We start from the raw sequence: 10,714 nt of genomic DNA, 5'->3' as shown, positions 1-10,714 counted from the left end.
CGGTGATGTGTTTGCGGCAGTTGAATAAAAGAATGATGGGGGGGGAGGGGGGGGAGGAGGGTATAAACTAATCAACTACTCCTACTCCTAACTAACAGACAAAGCAATTGGAATATGAATGAGAGATAGAGACACGGCAAATGTTAACGCATAGTAAAATGCATGGAAAATAGATAAAATGTGAGGATGTCTTCATCGCAACCCTAAGCTTGACCGCAAAGGCAACCTCAGCCAGTGCAAAGCTATGCGATCATGCTACACACACTTGAGCCTATTTCTAGGACACATGCAATGACTATACGACGTGTCGAGAGGCCTTATTTCTAAGTCTCTATTCCTGCTCATGTGCTTCCACACATAAACAAGATGACCGCATACCACCGTGTCCTACTTCTGGACGCATGCAATATCCTATCCATAGGGTGCATACGCTGTGTAATAGCAAACAGAGCTTATTCCTAAGTTCCCCATTCTTGCTTATGCGATCCAATCCGCTCTCCTGAGACTTAGATTTGGTTTTTAAACTACTGAAATTAGCCACAAAAAACATGATTGCTAAAATCATGTGGGACGCAATATGCGATGCATGTTCTTAGTGTATGCATTGATTATCATGCGTCGGTGGTCATGCATTGGAATGAACTATGCGTTAACGAATGTATGCGATGACCATGCATTCCTGTCACAAGTTTTCTTACGCTCACACTAAGTATAACACGAACGCAAGTTTCTCGGGTGATCCGAGGTCGAACTCAGGGACTTGTAGTTAGACGTATGCGGTAATGTGTATGCGGCGGTTGAATGAAAGAATGAGGGAGGGGGTTTGTCACATCCCACCCTAGATTACCCTCTAAACCTGGATAGAATGGTGACTATAGCAGTTACCAACCTTTTTGCTGGCACTTACCTCCTAACTATCCTGTTAACCTTTACTCAAACCCTGAATACATACATATCATCAATATACCAATATATTAACTCGGAACTAAACACATTTACATTACAGGGTTTCGCAACATTGTTCATACATGAATATTACCACTTAGTGATCCCCATCTAGTATACTAGTCACTAGACAAACACATGTGTACTAACTAGCACAGGTCTTTAATTACGCTTCCTTCAACTTGTTTCTTTGAGTGGCAGAGCAACAGCAAAATAGTCTTTTGGGAACTAATCGCTACCTGAAAGAAAACATTTGAAAACGTGAGCTAGAAGCCCAGTGAGTGATTTAATAAAAATAAAAATCTCATTGCTCAAAACCGGAAGCTTGAAACCATAATACTGAAACTAAAGTATACCAAGAAAACGTGTACATAAAACCTTTAAACCACCATTAAACATCACTATTCCTTAGTTGAGAACGAGCATACATCGCTCTAGCTCCCAACGTGTGTTATCGGCCAAGAGACCCATACTTCGACCTCCCTTTGCTGGTATATAGCCTAGGAGACCCATACTTCGGCTTCTCATTCGGAACTACCTACAACACATGGAGTTTTCTATGTATCGTCAACACCTTAGGTACATTTATTCAAATACCTTCCTTACTTTCAGTATCCGGCTCACTTAAGCTATCAAGTTCTTAAATATAGCATAGAAAACTCTTTAGGATACCTTCCCTACCTTCAGTATCCCTTTTCATTATGTTTAGGAATACCAACGCATGTACTTTGACAATCTTAGGTATTTAAAACATAGTACATCAACCTTCATTCAACCTTAGCTTTAACCCTAACGCCTGCTTCAAACTTTGTAAAATAAGTTGACTTAAATCATGTTGAAATAGCTTGTAGAAACTATTAGCATGCGTTAGATATGGAAAACATACTTGGAAAACTCATACAATAGTAACATCATGCGTTGATAAACATTCATAAGCATCAGCAATTCCAGATTATCCTTCTAGCCTAGGAGAAGATATGACTGCCCTTATCCTTAGTTAAGAGTGAACTATTAGATCTAACCCTCAATTTCAACCTTGGTCAGGGGAACCCTTTTGCTCAATCCCTCGACCTCGTATTACCTACGTGCACGTGATTATAACTGAGTATCGTCATACCTTAGGTACTTGACTAGGATACCTTTTCATTGTCCTTCAGTATCCTTAGGATACCTTCTCATTGTCCTTCAGTATCCATCATATAACTAGTCATAAACCTTTAGTTGAAAGGATACCTTCTCATTGTCCTTCAGTATCCATCATATAACTAGTCATAAACATTTAGTTGAAATGATACCTTCTCATTGTCCTTCAGTATCCATCATNATCATATAACTAGTCATAAACATTTAGTTGAAATGATACCTTCTCATTGTCCTTCAGTATCCATCATATAACTAGTCATAAACATTTAGTTGAAAGGATGCCTTCTAATTGTCCTTCAATATCCATCACATAAACATTTAGTTGAACACTAAGGCTTAGTGCTCAAATCATCATACTAGTTCATCATAAAAATGGAGTTACTTAAACATACTGATAGTATTTGGACAAGATAACATATCTAAATCATGTCAATTCCATGGAAAACATGCTTTACTTAACATGAGAAACAATTTCACAAATATATTGCTTGGCAATCCATTTAAACACTTAGCATAGGAAATATCTTCAAGAAATCATAGTTTCTAAATCATTAAAACAGTAAGTCATCACATAGTCACTCACAGTTCGTTGGCCTCTTAACGGGTTATACGCCTCTTCTAGCTCTTCTTAGCTTGAAAGGACATAATTCCCAGTTAAACTACTCAGAATTCTTAGCAAAATACCTCAAATAGTTCATTTACTAAAGGAACTATCATCAACAAAGACAGCTTTACTAGCATGATCCTCCTCATGAGCGAGATCAGCGAGATCCTCATGAGTGAGATCAAGCTATTCCTGGCAAACTGTCATCCTAGCGATACTAACCTTACCAGCGAGATTTCCTTCATTAGCGAGATCCTCTTTCTCCATATAAACTGTTTGCTTGTTCTTCCCAAGTGGTTGTCTGCTTATGCACAGCTTCTGTGTTACAAATTCAAAAATTCATAACTCAAAATCCATCCCTCTTTTGAAGAAACTTCCTTCTAAAAACATGTTTAGAATTGAGTTAGAAACATTACCTTAAAATTTTAGCTCAAAATTTCTCGTCGTTTAATCTGTAGATTCAAAATTTCATCATTGACCCCAATTCAAATAGCTGCCTACTTGTTCAACAATCTCCAGTTCAAACTTCAAAATTATATAACACAATTTCCGGGTCTCATCTTAAAAAGTTTCATTCTACAAGGTTGTTTATAACTGAGTTAACAATATTTCCTCAAAGTTTTAGCTCAAAATGCATCGTAATTCGTCCTAAGCTTCAATTCTTCACTGATGGCCTAGATTCACCCAAGAAACAAACCCTTTGTATTTATTTTCCCCTCCGGCCTTATTTTGGTGGGTTTTCCTTCCAGCAGCCCAGTCACAGAAAATAGACACAAAGAGCTTTCGAATGCCACTAGAATTACACAAATAGCCTAAGTAGTTTGTTCAAACCGACCCAATGAACTCGACCTTCATACTTATATTACCGCTCAAAATCCAGCATGAACTCTCCTCGCGCCACCTGGCCCACTATTGGTGATGAAGGCTAGGATTTAGAAAATTTCCTTTTGCTAACTTCTCTCACAATATTACTTCAGCACCATACCTCATTAGATGGTATGGTCTCATTCATATGCTTATTATGCATTCCATCATCAAGCATGCCCTTCCTTAGCCTAGCCGAGTTTTGTCCTTCCTTTACACTTAGCTACCCAAGAGCCTATTTCTTCTTGCTTACATCTTCTATCCTTCCTAAGACATGGCTTCATTTAGCTCATTAGAAGACATCACATTACTTATTCTTACTTTAAGTAATTAGGGTTCGGGTTTTACAGGGTTTCTATGCTAACACTACTCCTACTCCTAACTAACAGACAACGCAATGAGAAGTATGAATGAGAGGTAGAGACACGACAACTGTTGACGTGAAATAAATGGATGGGAAAATAGATAAAAGGTGAAGGTGTCTTCATCGCAACCCTTAAGAGTGACCGCAAGGGCAACCTCAGCCAACGCAAGCTATGCAATCATGCTACACATACTAGAGCCTATTTCTAGGGCGTATGCAGTGTGTATGCAAAAGGGTCGAGATGTCCACATACAACCACCATATCCTACTTCTTGGACGTAGTCATTGTCCTCTCCGTAGGGTGCATACACTGTGTAATAGCAAATGAAGCTTATTCCGAAGTCTTCATTCTTGCTTATGCAAACCTAAGTTAACTCTTCCGAGCATCGATTCTAACCTAGCTTTCCCGAGTCTTAGGTTCTTTCTTTAGGCTCTCTTCTAAGTAGCTCTAAAGGTGCGATGGACGCATACATAAGATAAGGTAACCACATAAACTGGGCTGATGCAATATTATTCCTATCTCTAGTGAACAATAGCTTACATTGCTTGATGAGACCAACCACTTACCCTTCTGGGAAGTTAGTTGTTGTTGACTTTACTCATAGATAAGCGTTGCATCCGCCTATAGACAGGCGTTGCTACAGCTTCACACTAAGCAAATAAGGTTTTCTCACATACTCACGCAACGCACACCGCCTAGTGGTTTGTTACATGTTTCATATTCATATGCCGCATGACTAAGTATGCGATACTTAAGCAATCTCACTAAGTGATGCAATGAAAGTTAAGGATGCTAAGTAAGAAAGATGGAGAGGGAATTGAAGGAAACACAGAAATGCATTGAACACGCAATATATTAATTTCTTAATCCAAAATGTAATACAATACAATATAAGAAAAGAAGAGAAAATGAAATGACCAACTGGAAGCAATGTCTTGCTTCCAGCAGATGTGTGTCAAGGTTTCCGGTGGTGCCATGGATGGGCAGTGGAGTTGATTCTCTCGAGATCTAACTTCGGCAAAGTCTCCGGTTGTCACACGAAATGGATGAAGGAGATGAAGAACTCTCAAGGTTTTTCTCACGCATTAGTCTGGATCACAAGGATCCGCCCTAAGGCGAAAAACCCTGGATGATTGAATTTCTACTCAGCGGCTTCTATTGATAAAGCTTGATCGTCGACAGCATTAGTGGAATGCTCTGATTCTGACATTCGCAGCGCGTTAGTCCTTTTCTGAATCTCTGCTGCTAACGGTGTGGTAGGTGAAATGTCAACATCATCTTTTGATTTTCCTGAGATATACGTTGATGCGTTCATTCCACCAATCTTGCAGTGATTCCACTATTATGCGTTATCATGTAGTCGCAATCTTGAAATGACTGCATTCGCTTGATTACCGCAACTTCTACACGATGACCGCAATCGCTTGACAATCGCAACTCCTATGCGATGGATGTATGTGGTTAATTACCGCAACACCCATGCGTTGATCGTATGTGTTCGCATTTGTGATGGAGAGTTTCTCCGCATGCGGTCGTCTATGCAGTAGCCTGGCTTCCACGTTTGTGTCCACTTTCTGCATTAGCTACAAAAATAGACAATTGAACGCATAATAACGCATAATAATGGGTTAGCCGAGATTCTTAATGCTGAACGCTGAAAACTCATTTTCTCATGAATTCCTAACATAATTTCCACATATTATGCTTAACAACCCTCATGATTCTAAATAAAAAGGCCTAAGATGATGCATTTCTGCATGTCATCAACTATTTTTCCAAGTATGCCTAAATGATGAATGATGCGTTCATAAGACAAGGTAATCGCATAAACGTAGCTGAAATAAGATTATTCCTATCTCTAATGAATACTTGCTTACATTGCTTAATGCGACCAACCACTTACCCCTCCCGGGCAGTTAGTTGTTGCTGACTTTACTCATAAACAAGCATTGTGTCCGCCTATAGACAGGCATTGCTACAGCTTCACACTAGGCAAATAAGGTTTTCTCACAACACTTATGTAATGCACACCTCCCGGTGGTTTGCTATATGATTCATATTTCTATGTCGCATGATTAAGTATGTGATACTCTAACAATCTCACTAAGTGATGCAATGAAGGTTAAAGATGTTAAGTAATGAAGATGGAGATGGAGTCAAAGGAAATTATAGAAATGCATTGTTCACAAAATGTATTAATTTCTTAAGGCGTAATGTAATACAATACAATATAAGGAAAGAAAATAAAATGAAAGAACCAGCTGGAAGCAATGTCTTGCTTCCAACAGATGTGTGTCAAGGCTGCCAGTGGTGCCATGGATGGGCGGTGGAGTTGACTCTCTCGAGCTCTAACTCCAGTGAAGGCTCCAGTTGTCACTCGAAATGGATGAAGGGGATGAAGAACTCTCAAGCTTTCCTCTCACGCATTCGTCTGGATCACAAGGATCCGTTCGAAGGCCGAAACTTGGATGATCTGAAATTCTGCTCAACAACTTCTATTTATAGAGCTTGATCGCCGACAGCATTAATAGACATGTCTGATTCTGACATTCGTGGCGTGATGGTCTTTTTCTGAATCTCTGCTGCTAACGGTGTGGTAGGTGAAATGTCAACATTATCTTTTGATTTTACCGAGGTATGCGTTCATGTTGCATTTCACCAACCTTGCGTTCAACCCTCTATTATGGTTATCGTCATGTAGCCGCATTGTCCTTGCGATGTCCGCATTCGTTCGATGACCGCAATTTCCTTGCGATGACCGCATTCGCTCGATGATCGCAAGTTCTCAGAGATGACCACATTCGCTTGATGACCACAACTTCTCAGTGATGATTGCAATCGCTTGGTGACTGCAACTTCTATATGATGGATGCGTGTGGTTGGTGGCCGCAACATCCATGCGTTGAACGTATGCGTTCGTCTTTCCGATGGAGAAATTCTCCGTATGCGGTCGTCTTTGCGATAGCCCGGCTTCCGCATATGCACCCGCATCCTGCGTTAGCTACAAAGATAGACAATTGAACGAATAGTAATGCATAATAATGGGTAAGCTTAGATTCTTAATGCTGATGGTCGTAAACTCATTTTCTCATGAATTCCTAACATAATTGCCGCATATTCTGCTTAACAACCCTCATAATTCTAAATAAAAGGCCTAAGATGGCGTGCATTTATGCATGTTATCACCCTCCATTGATTGATGTAGTCAATGACTGGCTCCATTTTCCACTGCTTGGTATTTTTCAGCTTCATCATGCTGACGGTGCTTCTAATGCTATAGAAGTGATTCAAGAATTCCCTTTCAAGTTGCCCCCAGTTGTCGATCACCTCAAGCTCGAAGTCTGTGTACCAGTCAAAAGCGTTTCCTTTGAGGATTCTAATGAACTGCATGACTAGCAGATCTCCTCTTGTTCCCGCATTCTCGCATGTTTCTACGAAGTGAGCGATGTGTTGCTTTGGGTTGCCCTTTCCGACGAATTGCTGGAACTTTGGGGGTTAATACCTCGCAGGCATTCTCAAATTTTTGATCCTCTGGGTGTATGGCTTGGAATACATGAGGAAAGTCTGAGTCGGGCGTTCATACTGAGCCCTTATGGAGGTCATGATCATGTTTTGCAACTGTTGAACCAACAGAGAAGCCACCAAAACTGACTGTTGTAGCTGGTTTTCTTACAGCACAGTTTTCCCTTTGTCAGTTGCTTTGACCGTAGGTGCTTGGCTTAATTTAGAAACCTCTCGAGAATGCATCTATTCTCTCAGGGCAATGATCTCATGGTCTCTCTCTTCGACGAATTTCATCAAAAAGTTGATCTTTTTTTCAATCTCTACCATGGTCGTTTCAACCGTTACATCTGCCATCATGACATAAATCATATCTGGTTACAAATCCCTTTTCAGCTTGCTGGAGGCGGAAGTAGAGTTTTCAAACAGGGGGTTCTCCTTGATGAAAACCCCGCCTTGTAAGGACTCCGTCATTTGCCTCAAGATGTTGTGCGCAATGAGGGAGCTTTGCTCTTGCTCCTATGTAACTTTCCTTGAGCGATTGCAGGTGACAGGTCCCGTGTAAGAGTTGTTTATGGAGAAAGCTCTGGATGCCATCTTCTTTGGTGTCATTTGTCTTGTTTGGATGCTGAGAGAGATGAGAGGTAGAGATGTCCCACTGGCCGTGCCAATTTGTTCACACGAAGTTTCTAGAGAAACGTATTTCATGGAGTTGAACTTGAGTTGGTGTTGGTGTTGGTGTTGATTTTGATGCAATGTGGTTCTATCTCTAGTGCTTGATCCTCTGATTCTCTCTCGGTTGAATGAATGTGCTTGACTTGAAGAAGAAAAGTACCGAACATTCTTGAAGTAGAAGTCTTGGAAGAGTCTTTGTGTCTTCAAGGATCTTTTGTCTTCTAGGAATGCAGCTTCAGAAGTCTTGGGAGTCTTCTGCTTGTTGATGAATTCTCTTCGAGCTCTCTAAATGTAGAATTGCTCACCCCCTACAAATGAAAAAGACTTCTCTATTTATAAAGTTCTCAGGTGGGCCTCGTGGATTTTGGCTTGGTTGGTTAATGGGCCTAACCCGACCCAATTAGTTAGACTTGGGCTTGGTTGATTCATGGGTCTAGCTTTTAGGCCCAATTAGTTAGTTTTGGGCCTGATTTGACATTTGGATCCAATTCAGCCTATTTTTTGGGCTTAGAGACTTTAACTTGAATAATAATAATATTAAATTGGACCAAGTTAATTTTATCCAATTAATGGTCATGATGAAACCACGTGGCGTCATCAAAATTTGTCTTCAACTTCAATTTGGAACACATGTCACTTCCTAATTGGTCCCAAATTTGATGATTTAGAATTTCGTCATTAATTTAGTGAATAGCGTGATAGTTTGATTGGTCTAAAATTTCTCGTTCAACAATACCTTTGAAGAACCTTTTGAATCTCGATTCCAACTGCAAATCTCCTCCAAATCTACTTGTGAACCACCTCAAGGTCTTCCCTACTATTCTCTTGGTGTCTTAGATTGAGTTGTGAGACTCAAAATAAGCTTGAATAAAGGGAATTTGGAGAAGAAGTCACTGCATTACCATGGAAAAGACCTTCTTCAACCTCAAATTTTTCGACAAAAACTTAACAAATGCGTGCCCGATTCTCAGCCCAATCTTCTCCATTTATTGCAAGACCATCATGCAAAGAGGATGGTTGCATGAGATGCACCTAATGCTTAGAAGATTGAATCAAGAAAGAAGTGGAGAATGTGTGAGCTACTAGGATAGAAAGTGGAGATATCTCACTTTTGGAATTTTCCATTTTCAATCTTTTTTAATTTTTGAATTTACAAATTGATTTCCAAAATCAATTTTTGTTTTTCAAAATTGAAATCTTTATTAATTTTACAAAATTAATACAATAATTAATTTTCTAATAAAATTAATAATAAATAATTAATTAAACAATTTAATTAATTCTAATTAATTTAATACCAAATATTAAATTAATTTAACACTAATTCCACCACCATGAATCTCTATTCATGAATTTAATATTTAAATCATATTAAATATTAATTGATTCTTCAATTTCGTTTAATTCCAAATTGAACACATAATTATATCACATATAATTATTAATTCCCTTAATTCTAATTTGATCGTTTCAAATTAACTTATCACGATACTTTAAGGCTAATCTGTTTATAAGCTAGTAGGGGGACCTCGTAAACCTACAGATCATGGGCTCCAACGATCCAAGATTAATTGGCTAAACTCTTTACATCGAATTAACCCTCATTCGTTAACTACTGGGTCACTCCACTAAAGCTCAGAGTTGCACTCCCCTCACTGTAGATATATTATGTCCACTCGATATAACCATGATTAGTAAGTTAACCCTTCACGGGTTGTTCGTAATAACAGCTAGGTCAAATGGTTGTTTTACCCCCGAGATTACCTCTTGTTCCTCCAGTCCTACTGATCCTCTAATGAACAATTGGTTTGTGATCCGATCAACAAACCGAGTCCCTCTCGGGTCAATGAGAGGGTGGGGCCTCTTGTTCAAGACCCGGAGTCAGCACTTAAAGGAACAACCTCTCTACTATCCCTAAAATTGGGTAGGAATGAATTTCTTCTTGCACCCTATGTCCCCAGCTATCTACCCGTTCTTACCCCTGAAATGGAGGTTTATTGAGTCAGCGTTGTTGAGCCAACCCTTACCTATGCATATCTAAGGATAATCCCGAATAAACAAGAGTTCATAGTTAGCTCAAGATTAAGGTCAAGTTACCTAGGTCATCGCTTTGAAATAGTCCGTCTTAAACAGTAAACAGCATTATAAAGTAAAAGTGACTTATTTCGTGGTCCGATCTTGTACAAACCCATTGCACAAGATGTCCCCACTCCTCATGTCATGACATGTACGAATTAGGATCGCTTCGTCTGTAGCACTTTACAACTCTTTGTAACAACTACAGAATGGACCACATCCAATAGTGTTACCAGAATAAGGCACCTAACCTTATCATATACTATAAACCATTAATTTGACTATCTACTCGAACCTGATCCACTTTTATGTATCCACATAAAGTTCAAGTACTCATGTAATAGTCATGGACCTTTTAGTTTATTGGATTTATTTCTAAAACGAAATAAGCAATTCATATATTCAATAACAACTTATTGAATTTTCAAAATAAGTCTTATTGTTTACAAACCATGAGTTTTAGGACATAAAACCCAACATATTGTGTGTGTTAATTTGATTCAGATGAAAATGCAATTAAATACATTGAAGTTTGTAGATA

Source organism: Benincasa hispida, chromosome 12, assembly GCF_009727055.1.
Source record: "Benincasa hispida cultivar B227 chromosome 12, ASM972705v1, whole genome shotgun sequence".
NCBI classification, from domain to species: Eukaryota; Viridiplantae; Streptophyta; class Magnoliopsida; order Cucurbitales; family Cucurbitaceae; genus Benincasa; species Benincasa hispida.
This window is presented reverse-complemented; position numbering follows the sequence as displayed.